A 13635-nucleotide genomic window follows, 5' to 3' on the forward strand; every position below is an offset into this window, starting at 1 on the left:
TTTTCACAGTTCCGCAGGAGACAATGCCGTGCTCAGAAAGGTATTTGGCAAGTTTCGGTGCTGTATAGTAGTTGTCTGTATACAGCACATGATTCCCACCAAAATATTTTTCTAGGAGCACTTTCACTACACAGCCTGAGAAGCCAAGGGGATGAGTTTTATCGAGATCGACAGTGCTGGCTGAATATATGACGAAGTCAAGGATGTACCCCGTCTTACAGTCGCACAGTACAAAGAACTTAATTCCAAAGCTATGGCGTTTGCTTGGAATGTACTGAACAAACCGAAGACGTCCTCTGAACAAAACCAAGGATTCATCAATGACAACCTTCTGAAATGGGTGGAAGAATGACATGAACTTATCCTTCATTCTGTTCAGAATCTCCCGGATCTTCCAGAGTGGGTCGGTTTGGGAAAGTACATCATTATCGGCAAAGTGCAGGTTTCCCATGATGTTCCGGAAGCGATCTCTGGCCATGTACTTGTTGAAGGTCGGTGAGGGTAGTAAGGGGTCCATGGACCAGTATTCTTCCAACTCATGCTTCTTGGAGTGTGGCATAAGAAGCATGAGGGCAAAGAACACATACAGCTCCTGCACTCCCAGCATGGTCCACTGTTGCATCTTGGCTGCACCTGTACCACTAGCAGCACGTTGTGATTCGAACCTGTTGGTCTCATCACATATGTGCTGCATGACTTCGTCATCTAGGAAGGCCAAAAGGTAGTCGACACACTCAGCATTTTCGTCCATAGTGAAGGCAGGCTGAACTCCTGACGAGTTCTCATCGAAAACCAGGTTTTCGGGGACAAAATCCTTCCGTCCACGTGAAGGCGTCCAGGATTCCCTGGCGTGGCGGTGGAGGGCTGGTGGTGGTGGTGGTGGTGGAGGTTGGCTGAGAGGGACGCTTATCTCTGTCAAGGTCACTCTCACTGACCCTAGGTTGCCGTACAGCACTAGCAGCCTTTACCCTACTAGCTACACTACTTTTCACTCTCTTAGATCTACCTCTACCTCTACGGCCGGCCTTCACTGTTGATGCTGGTGGTGACTCCGACGACGAAGACTCCGGAGATAACTCAGCCGACGATGATGACGAGATGAGTAAAGCGGGGCTTGGGGAACGGGGAGGTGAATGCACTCGTGACTCATGGCGGGCTGGGTCACGTGGGGGCATTGTTCTGGGGCTAAGACGCCGCCTTTTCACTCCCTTCCCAAATTCTTGTCCTTCCTGCACTAAAGGCTCCTTTCCCTTGGAGCTAGACACTAATTCACTTGTAGGAGCACTTGTTGTCGCTGTTTCTGGCGCGATAACTTCACCCGGCTCATCACACGATTCACCGGAATCGTCAAAGTCACTGTCCATTATTATCATGGACAATTCAGCAAGTTCTCGTGCCACTGCAGAGTCACTGAGGCCTTTCCTGCTTGCCTCAACACTTTTCTTTGGCGTAGAGGTCACGGGGCCCTTTGCAATGGGCGCAGAAGCAGCAGGAATGGCGGGGCGCGAGTGCGACATGTTGTCTCTGCAGTGGAGGACAAGGAACTAAATGTCGCGGCTTATCTGAGAAGGGAAGGGTTGACAATGACACTTTAGGCTGTCTGCTGCTAACTTACAGGCTAATTTTTTATAGGTAGAAAATCTCGGCAATAAATAAAGAAATAGGTAGTTCCAGGTGAATGTACATGTCAATTAGGAATCTCCCTTCCTTTCTCATATATATTTTTATTACAGACATCGATTACAAGGCATAAATCAAAGGGGAAATTACCGTGGTAATGTAGCGAATGAATGCACGTGAGGTTTTGTCAGGTGATAATTAGCCAATTTCTGGAGTATAACACTATCACTTACCTGTTTTTTTTTTGGTATATATATTATTGGGTAAAAATATAGGGCATAGGGCTTATTTCAATGGATAAAATCTGTGGAAAAAGAAGGGGGAAATTTCCGTAGCGCAGCGCGGCGTGGGAGGTGAGAGGAGAGGGTAATGGAGGGCAGGTAGGGAGGGGAGTCACGAAGGGGGTAAATTATCTGAGAAGGGAAGGGTTGACAATGACACTTTAGGCTTACTGCTGCTAACTTACATGCTAATTTTTTATAGGTAGAAAATCTCGGCAATAAATAAAGAAATAGGTTGTTCCAGGTGAATGTAAATGTCAATTAGAATTCTCCCTTCCTTTCTGATATACATTTTTATTACAGACATCGATTACAAGGCATAAATCAAAGGGGAAATTACCGTGGTAATGTAGCGAATGAATGCACGTGAGGTGTTGTCAGGTGATAATTAGCCAAATTCTGGAGTATAACACTATCACTTACCTGTTTTTTTTTTTTGGTATATATTATTGGGTAAAAATATAGGGCATAGGGCTTATTTCAATGGATGAAATCTGTGGAAAGAGAAGGGGGAAATTTCCGTAGCGCAGTGCGGTGTGGGAGGTGAGAGGAGAGGGTAATGGAGGGCAGGTAGGGAGGGGAGTCACAAAGGGGGTAAAATAGCTAAAATGTCAACAATGGATGGGAGTACAGATGAGATTTGGAGTGCTGACTAGTGTTGGACATTGGCAGTACTGATAGATGATACAAGCCACCACTTGAGAGCCCGGGATAATTCAAAATAACACAGAATCACAAAAGTGACGCCCTGCGGTATGATCCATTGTAGCCGAGCATCACGAAAGTGACGCCCCGCGGTTAAGGGGTTAAAAAAAATTTTTAAAAGCATCTTTCCTATCATAGCCTTTCTTGTCGTCAATATGGGTTCTGCCAGGGACGCTCCACTGGCGATCTTCTCACCTACTTTTCAGACTCCTTGCCATCCTCTTTTCGGGACTTTGGCGAAAGCTATGCCATTGCACTTGACATCTCAAAGGCATTTGGTGTACTTTGGCATAAATATTTAATTTTCAAACTGACCTTTTATGGTTTCTGTCCTTCTATCTGTGCTTTCATCTCTAGCCTCTTTTCTGGATCGTCTATATCCGATGTTGTAAATGGCCATCATTATTCTCGCAGAGGTATTAATAGTCGTGTTCCTTATGTTTTTGTCCTATCAGCAACTTTCTTCCTTTTTTTCGTCAGTGAGCTTCTAAGCTGTATATGTAACTCCATCCATTCTTATGCTGATGACTCCACTCTTCACTCTTCCATTCAATTCTCGTAGTGTCCATCTCAGCAGTTGCTTCAACACATAAGAGATGAGGCTATGGCACACCTAATGTCTGACTTGGTTTATATCTCTGACTGGAGTAAAAGTAGTATTGTTGTTATAATCCTTTCATAACTCAGTTCTTACATCTTTCAACTAGTAAAAATCTTCCGCAGGAGTATCCCGTAACAATTAACAATGTCCAGCTCAATCCTGCATCATCTTTAAACATATCCAGTTTATCACAATGACTTGAAACGAACCCGGGACTCTCAGGTAATATGTTGGATGATTTTTCATGTGTAAAATACAGGTTTCCCTATTCATTCTGACTTGCCGTATGTGCTTGGGATAGATTAAAAGCATTTACTTGCTAGAGTGCCAGGGGATTATCTCACCCTCCTCAGGCCCACAGTGGGGGCAGAAGGACATTGGTTACAAGATTGTGACAATAGCTTTTACCTGGTCGTGGCGTAGTGGATTGCTGCTTGGCTTTCACCTGAGAGTCCCAGATTCGATTCACAGCATATTGGAAATATATTGGATAATTTTTCTCGTATAAAGTACAGTTTTCCCTATTCATCTTTAAACGTACTTGGGGTTTCATTATTTAGGGATTTATTTTGGAAAGATGATACTACCTCACTTGTGAAGTCTTCTTCCAAGAAATTCTGTGTGCTAAGCCGACACCATGACTTCTTTATCCATGCAGGGTTGTTGTCTTTATACACAGGTTTTATTCGCCCCTGTGGAGAGTACAATTCTCATTTGTGGGGAGGCTCCCCACATACAGCTCTTCTCAACAAAGTGGAGTCAATGGCTTTTCATCTCATAAACTCTCCTCCGCTTACTGTCTCCCTTCAACCTTTGTCTCTTCGTGGCACTGTTGCATTTTTATCTCCCTTCTATCGCTATTTAAATGGTCACTGCTTCTCTGAAGTGTCTGCTTGCATCCATCGATCACTACGGCGGGCACGTAACACTTTTCTAGCAACACTCTCTCATCCCTTTTCTGTACAGCAAGAGTTAACCGTTACTCCCGGTTCTTCATGTATGCAACAGGCCAACCCAAGAACTGTCTTCCTCTATCCGTATATTTTCCTACAGTCAATGGCCTCCAGTCTTTCAAATGCAGTGTGTCCAGGCATCTCGAAATGAACAGATCTTGAATATGGCTCTCTGTTATCTTGTTTTATATATATATATATATATATTCTTCTTCTAGGAAAACTTTTAACGGGCTTCTGGGCTTTGATTCCTTCTTCCATGCATTAAAAAAGTGTGAGTATACACACACACACACACACACACACACATTCCCCAAGTAAAACACTGTTATAGTACATATTACATTGCCTGAGCGACGTGATGGCCACTCCCCCTGTGGGTAGAGACTCTTGGAGTCCCATTTTTACCCAGTGAACTTCTATTCTTCCTTGGACACATATCCACAGGGATATATATTTCAAGACACTATTCCTACTATGGACGATTTTCCCATTACTCACCAGCCCACTAACCCTGACCACCCAGCACACGAAATCATCCACCCTTCTGACCTACAGTAGCTGATAGTGATATATTGTTGACATAAAAATCGCTGTGGTAACCGGCTACCATGTTTCCACCATACTGGAGTGATTTATCTAATTACATCTAATCTTGGCCATCTGGGTGCCACTTTACTAATTACCATATACACACACTTTATTTCGTTGCAGTTTAGAGAGTTATGTTTTTTTTTTTTTATGTGTCCGACTCTGGGCATAGGCTTCACAGCCTGCTATCAAGGCCCAGCAGTCCTCCTACATACCATACACCTCTACATGTCACCACTTCTGTGCTAACACCCACCGTTCATATTGAATACATGCTAGGGCTGTCTCATACAGGACTGGTGTATTGGTATTAGCGGAGGTATTTTTACAACATGTCGGCGGGTCTTCTGGTAGATCAGTAAAGCCTAATTTAATGAAATTCAAATCCTTAAACTGTTCCCTGCCCCAGCCGGGATTCGAACCTGGGTCCTTTAGACCTGCAGGCAACCTCTCTACCGATTGAGCCACCGCCTCCCCCCGTTGATTTCATAGAAGACGGAGACACAAACAGACAGACGGGTTTTTGGCACATGAGGTTTTGCAAATAGGGCACTTAATGTGCCACACTCCACCCACTGGGTACATCTTTGAAGTACATATTTCTGAACCTTTATCAATTTCTGAAAATGTACGGTACTATAAATTAAACTGGACGAGGGTTCTATACGGATATATATATATATATATATATATATATATATATATATATATATATATATATATATATATATATATATACAGTATATATATATATATATATATATATATATATATATATATATATATATATATATATATATATATATATATATTGTTACGGACCAGAGAAAGATAATGTACACATTAAGTGAGAATACTAAAAATCACTAATGTCCCGTAAAGTTCCAGGTTCAAAACAAAAGAGTTAGGTAAAATTACAAGTTAAAGTTTAATGCTCAATCTAACAGCAAAACATTCAGGACTCATAAGGATAATGTAATGGCAAAAAACAGGTTAAATATATGGTTAACTGCAATAGCCTCTATTAACACGAAATTAGCAAGAGTAAATTTATCTAAGTCAGCCCTGATAAAATGACAATACCAGATAATACTTAGTGAATGCAAGATATATCATTAAAGATACAAAATATTATTAATAAGGGCTGACATCCAAAACACATGAATCACAAAAACCCCACTATAGTAGGACTCGCCTACGTTTGCGGCTGTGGTGTAGCCCGCACCTGTGTACAGTGTTGCCACGTTTTCTATACCGTTATCTCTCTCTCTCTCTCTCTCTCTCTCTCTCTCTCCTGGCGGGAAATGTGAGCCACCCTGAGTACTTTTGATTCTTTTATAAGTTATTTATAATTGTGCTTTCATTTGTTAATTTGGTTTTGTTATATTTAGTGATGCCGACAATGCATTCAATGCATGCCCCTCTCCTGCCTCTCTCTCTCTCTCTCGCTCTCTCGCCGACTGGGTGTGGAAGTGTTGCCGCTCGCGAGTGAATAATTTTTTTTTTTTTACTTCGGTATTGGCATATGCCTACTATTTTGTCCTACATATTAGCTTATGATTATAAATGTGATTAGTCCTCGTCCTTAAAATTATGGTAAAAGCCGGTAAATGTGAGCATTTTTCCCTAGCAACACCTGTACAAGCTATGGTTGGGTATACGAAGGTACTTTACCGTAGGCCAGACTGGTAAGTGTTGCCACTCAGAAGAATTAAATGAATTATTTCTTTTACTTTGGATATTGGCATATTTCTTCTTTTTTCAGGCTCATTATCTTATATCCATAACTGTGATATTATTACCCACCCTAAAACTACGCTAAAAACCATTAAAAGTGACTACAATTTCTTTTAGCAACACTGTACAATATGTATGCCATGTTTCTGTGTTACTGTATAAATATTTTATGCATAATAAGATTACTGTTGATTAATCCATCAAAATACACAAGTGCAAGTTTTATTCATCTGAATTTATCGAATTTGTGATGCCTTGTACATAAAGAGCTTCCGTTTCACATCGCAAGTTGGGGAAACATGGCACCATTGTACACAGTTGCGAGCCACATCACAGCCGCAAACGTGCGCGAGTCCTACTATAGGCCCAAGAACTAACACCTTATGCTACACAGTACAAGAAAAAATGCAATAACACTTATACTCAAATTACACAGCTGCTAGATGGTTGGAGACTTCCTGAGCACTCACAATAATAACAACTGTACAGGGGAGGACAGAGATGTGAACAAAATGAGGAGTAGATCTAAGTGGCAATAATGCAGAGACTGAGCTCAATATATAGGGGCCGGCAGAGCTTGATACAACTTGTAAGAAGGACGCGCAAATGAAGCCAGAGGGGACAAAGAGTTGACACTCCTGCTCTGAACAACAGAAAGAACGACTTACTCTACTATAAGGGAGGAGGAGGGAGTGAGGTAGAACACACTCGTGATCAAACATGCAGCATACTGTACGTTAGAATTACACAAAGGATGATGAAATCACAGCTATGTAACACCTCCCCACAAAAAAGAAATTTACAAAGGAAATTTCTTATTACTCTAAAACAATCTGTCTAAAGTCTAGATAAGCAATCTGCAATAACATTTTCTTTCCCCTTGATATGTTGTATGTCTAATGAATACTCCTGAAGAAGTAGACTCCATCTTGTCAATCTCTGATTTCTATCTTTAAACTTACTAAGGAATTTCAGTGGGTTATGATCGGTGTAAATGACTATGGGGTCAAAACCAGAACACAAATAAAATGAAAAATGCTGTAAACCCAAAATCAAGGCCAAAAGCTCTTTCTCAATAGTTGAGCAGTTCTTTTGAGGTGGAGTGAACTTCTTACTGTAATAAGATACAGGGTGTTCAATACCCTGATCATCCTCTTGCAGCAAAACAGCCCCAGCTCCTGTATCACTTGCATCAACAGCCATCTTAAAAGGCTTAGCAAAATTTGGAGTAGCGAGCACTGGCTGACTTAATAGGATAGCTTTAAGTTTGTTGAAAGAGGATTCACAGTTATCGGTCCAGACAAATTTAACTCCCTTTTTCAGTAGGTCTGTAAGTGGTGATACAAGAATTGAAAAGTTAAGAACAAATCTCCTGTAATAACCTACCATTCCCAAAAATCTTTGTAGCTCTTTCCTACTTTTAGGTCTGGGAAGATCACTTATAACCTGAACCTTAGCTCTTGGTGGTGCAACATGTCCATCACCAATTACGTACCCAAGGAACTGAACTTTAGCTTGACCAAACTCACACTTTGATAAATTAGCTACAAGATTAGCCTGAACCAAACGCTCAAGAAATTTACTGACATGGCATAGGTGATCTTTCCAGTTGTCACTGAAGATTAATACATCATCAATATAAACAACACACCCTGCCAAACTCTCTGTTACAACATTCATGAGCTTCTGAAATGTGGCTGGTGCATTCTTCATACCATATGGCATTACAGAACATGCAAAAGTCTTTCCTAGTGTTACAAAACATGAGATCTCCCTAGCACGTTCAGTCATAGGTACTTGCCAGTATCCCTTTAACAAGTCAAACTTACTTATGTACCTAGCCTTTCCGATCTTGTCTATGCAATCTTCCACGCAAGGGAGAGGGTAAGTGTCTGTTTTGGTTATCTGATTAACACGTCTGTAGTCGATGCAAAGCCGCTGTGACCCACCTGGCTTAGGGACTAGCGTGACAGGAGAATCCACACGCTCTGACAGGGCTCAATCATCTTGTGGTCCAACAGGTAGCCAAGCTCCTTCTGGATGAGAGGAACTTTCACTGGGTTCACACGGTAAGGAGGCAGTTTAATTGGCTTTGCGTCTCTAACATCGACATCATGCATCAACACAGTGGTTCTTCCTGGAGTGGCACGGAACACTTGCGGGTACTCCTGCAGTAATGCCGAAAATTCCTGCCTTTCCTCGGGAGGTAGATGAGAAAGCTTAGTCTGGAGATCATTCATGATATCAGGATTCTTCCCCAAACTATCACTCAGGCTCATAGTGCATGGTAGAGCTTCACTTGCAGACTCGGGTGGAACAGCTACAGTGCAGACTGGATTATTTTCGTCCCGCCTGTGATATAAATTTAGCATGTTGATGTGACAAAGTTGCTTATTCTTTCTACGATCTGGTGTGGCGATGACATAGTTGACATCACTGAGTTTCTTCTCCACGAAATAAGGACCACTAAAGTTGGCTTGAAGAGGTTGCCCATGCACTGGTAGCAGAATCAAAACCTGATCTCCTGGCTGAAAGTGGCGTAACCTGGACTTCTTATCATACCAAGTCTTCATCTTCTCCTGAGCAGCTCCTAAATTCTCTCTCGCCAGCTGTAAAGCAGTGGACAGCCATTCTTTGAACTTCATCACATACTCCAGCAGGTTGACGTCATCTTCCTCCGACAGCCAGCATTCCTTGAGTAGCTTAAGGGTTCCTCTTACTTCATGGCCAAACAGTAGTTCAAAGGGTGAGAAGCCCAGTGATTCATTTGGAGATTCTCTTGAGGCAAACACAATGAATGGAAGACCTTTATCCCAGTCTTTCTGATATTCCAAACAGTATTTCTTGAGCATCGATTTGAGTGTTTGATGATATCTCTCCAACGCTCCTTGAGTCTGGGGATGGTAAGCTGAAGACGTGATCTGGGTGATGCCCAACTCTTTCAGAGACTGCTTGAAAACATTTGACATGAAATTACTTCCCCGGTCTGACTGTACCTCCTTGGGCAGACCAAACTTTGTGAAGAACCCTAGCATTTCCTTAACCACGTTCTTTGCTGAGCTATTTCTAAGTGGAATGGCTTCAGGATAACGAGTAGCCATATCAATCAGGGTCAACACATAAGAAAATCCTGAAGAAGTCTTAGGAAGAGGGCCCACAATATCCACCAACACACGGGTGAATGGCGCCTCAAAAGGAGGATTGGGAACTAGAGGTGCAACCTTTTCGGTCTGATTAAACTTCCCCACAACTTGACAGGTGTGACAAGACTTACAATACCAGGAAACATCCCTGAAGATACCTGGCCAGTAGAAGTGTTTCAAAATGCGTGCCACAGTCTTCCTCACTCCAAGGTGTCCTGCCAAACTGGAATCATGAGCCACTCTAATGATATCCTGCCTACAAACACGAGGGATGACAACTTGATGTACAACCTCCCATTCACAGTCGGCTGATGCTGTTGGGGGTCTCCACTTCCTCATAAGTACTCCTGACTTTATATGATAACAAATAGAAGCACCAGCTGACTCTTCCTCACTGCAAGCAGAGTTAGCTAGACCTTTCAACTCGGGGTCAGCGACCTGCAACTCAACCAACTCTTGACGAGACAAATTATCAACACTACGGGGTACTGCCTCATCTGGTGAGTGGTCCAAATTAGCAAGAAAAGTGTCAGCTAGGATAACATCATCATCATCATTATCCTCTAAGTCACCAGTACCTTTAGACTTAGCCCTAGTGACAGCACATGCAGAGAACACATCAGGGACATCACAATCCTGGGCCGCAGCCACTGGCTCACTAGACAACTGAGGAGCTGGACACACTTGACTTCCACCAATATCATTTCCAAGTAAGAAAGTTACACCTGACATTGGGAGTGTCTCAACCAACCCAACCATAACGGAACCATTAACAAAACCAGACTCTAAATTCACACTGCACAGAGGGACAGAGAAGTAATTATTCCCTACACCTTGTAAGATTACAGTTTCATCAGAGGAATTAACATTAGAGCCTAGAACACTGGTCAGCATAAGGGATTGGCAAGCACCTCTATCACGATATATTTTAACTGATTTCCTGTTATTACTGTCCAGAGGACTGACAAAACCATCAGACAGGAAATTAGCACATGAACTCTTGAGAGTGTCACCCATGTTACTGCTCAAAAGAGGAGCTCCATCATGAGAATTTAATTTACCCCTCAAAGCAGGTTCAGTTAACTCAGTTAAGGAATTCTGGGAACTCTCAAGGGTGGACACTAGACCAATTGACTGAATATTTAAAGACTCCTTTTTGTTCACATCACGCTGTCTCCTGAAACATTTCTCCGTAGTATGACCAAGCTTACTACAATAAGTACATTTACTTTTCTGAAATCCAGAGGTGAAGCTGGTATTTACTTCCTGAGAAACATCATCTTTATTGTCTTTCCTATTACCTGTACTCTGAGTAGAGGCAACGTACTTACTCTCAGCTTTCCTTTTTTCTCTAGAATATCTCTTGTGAGTGAGAACATATTCATCAGCTAAAACTGCAGCATCAGACAAATTATCTATTCTTCTCTCATCAAGATATAGGCTTACATCTTTATTAACACACCTTTTGAAGTCCTCCAGCAAAATCATCTGCTTAAATTTGTCAAAATCAGAATCCACATTCTTAGAATTTAACCACTGCTCTAACAGATCTTCTTTGATTTTTGCATACTCAACATGGGATTGCTTATCTTGCTTATAAGTTGTCCTAAATTTTACTCTATAGGCTTCAGGAACAAGCTCATAGGCCTTAAGAATCAAGCTCTTAACTACATCATAATTATCAGATTGATCCTGAGGCAAAGATGCATAAGTTACTTGAGCTTTACCGGTGAGAACAGTTTGAAGGAGTACTGGCCAGTACTTTTTGGGCCAATTAAAACCTGTAGCTACCCTCTCAAACAACTGAAAATACTTTGTTAAATCAGATTCATTAAAAGGAGGGACAAGTTTAACATTTTTAGCCACATCAAAATCATCAGAGCTAGATGATCCAGTTCCACCTTGTTTCATGCGATACTCATGGTCTGCCTGAATCCTAGCAAGTTCAACTTGTGCCTCAGCCTCCTTAGCACGAGTCTGAAACTCAGCCTCCTTAGCATTTGCCTGAAATTCAGCCTCCTTAGCACAAGCCTCCTGCAGGGCTAGCTGTAACTTAGCTAATTCAATCTGCGTTTGCTCATTTCGAGCAGTTACATTAAACAAGCTTTCATTAATCATGTCAACAATTTGATCTTTAGAATGATGAGAACGAACAGCAATTCCCAATTGTTGAGCAACAAGCTTAAGTTCATTCTTTGTTCTGTTTTCTACATCACACACCGTTTGCACATTTGACAAAAAATCTTCGGCTTCATCAAGTGTAGTAATAGTAGACATCATGAATAAATCACAGTCACAAAATATCAAGCAATATCCTTATGATAATATCCTGAATATCCTGATAAGAGGTCGCCAAATTTATGTTACGGAACAGAGAAAGATAATGTACACATTAAGTGAGAATACTAAAAATCACTACTGTCCCGTAAAGTTCCAGGTTCAAAACAAAAGAGTTAGGTAAAATTACAAGTTAAAGTTTAATGCTCAAACTAACAACAAAACATTCAGGACTCATAAGGATAATGTAATGGCAAAAAACAGGTTAAATATATGGTTAACTGCAATAGCCTCTATTAACACGAAATTAGCAAGAGTAAATTTATCTAAGTCAGCCCTGATAAAATGACAATACCAGATAATACTCAGTGAATGCAAGATATATCATTACAGATACAAAATATTATTAACCCGCCCCGTCCCTACGACGTATGGGTACGTTGCAAAGATTTGTATTTGCCAGTCCCGGCGACGTACCAGTACGTCGTGCAATTGCAAGGTCGCTAATTTGCACAATTTTCAATTTTTGCACGTGATTTTTCGTATGTTTACACGGGACACCTTCCTCTATTCCTGTACAAGATACCAAGCAGGGACAATGCCTTACACTGCATAACCTCCCCCCTCCCCCCCTCACGACATTGTCTTGGCAAAGGACCTGTTACCAGTGACCTGGCTAGTAAAGTTATTCGGGGCCAGAGTGATTCCCCAATCGATGACAATGTGGAGGACAATGTTTACATAGCATTAGAAGAAGAAACAGCCAGAAATAATGATCAGGTAGTGTGGCAAAAATAGGTCAGGTATGGTGATTAGTTAGTGAGTGAAACAATGCTTATAATGCCTTTATTACTGCTTGAAAACCAATATACTGTCATACTACATATACATTCGTACCAAGTAAATAAATAAATACCGATTATGAGTGGATAAAATAGTTACCCTCCCATAGAACTCGTTTTCTTTGGTGCCAGCATGTTAGAAAACCCACTCAGGTAAGGAGGAACTCCTACCTGGATTGGGCACTTTAAACCTCAGGTGAGCGATTTCTCTATGAATTTTCGATGTTTCTCACCAAAAGCGAAGGTTTTAGCCAAAAAAAAAAAATTTCGAAAATACCTCGGGACTGGGGGATGTTGGAGGTGCGGAAAACCTCGGGACGTGACGGGTTAATAAGGGCTGACATCCCAAACACATGAATCACAAAAACCCCACTAGGCCCAAGAACTAACACCTTATGCTACACAGTACAAGAAAAAATGCAATAACACTTATACTCAAATTACACAGCTGCTAGATGGTTGGAGACTTCCTGAGCACTCACAATAATAACAACTGTACAGGGGAGGACAGAGATGTGAACAAAATGAGGAGTAGATCTAAGTGGCAATAATGCAGGGACTGAGCTCATTATATAGGGGCCGGCAGAGCTTGATACAACTTGTAAGAAGGACGCGCAAATGAAGCCAGAGGGGACAAAGAGTTGACACTCCTGCTCTGAACAACAGAAAGAACGACTTACTCTACTATAAGGGAGGAGGAGGGAGTGAGGTAGAACACGCTCGTGATCAAACATGCAGCATACTGTACGTTAGAATTACACAAAGGATGATGAAATCACAGGCTATGTAACACCTCCCCACAAAAAAGAAATTTACAAAGGAAATTTCTTATTACTCTAAAACAATCTGTCTAAAGTCTAGATAAGCAATCTGCAATAACATTTT

This window comes from Coenobita brevimanus, chromosome 13, assembly GCF_032717465.1.
Source record: "Coenobita brevimanus isolate Jiangsu-jjx chromosome 13, ASM3271746v2, whole genome shotgun sequence".
Classification (NCBI taxonomy): Eukaryota; Metazoa; Arthropoda; class Malacostraca; order Decapoda; family Coenobitidae; genus Coenobita; species Coenobita brevimanus.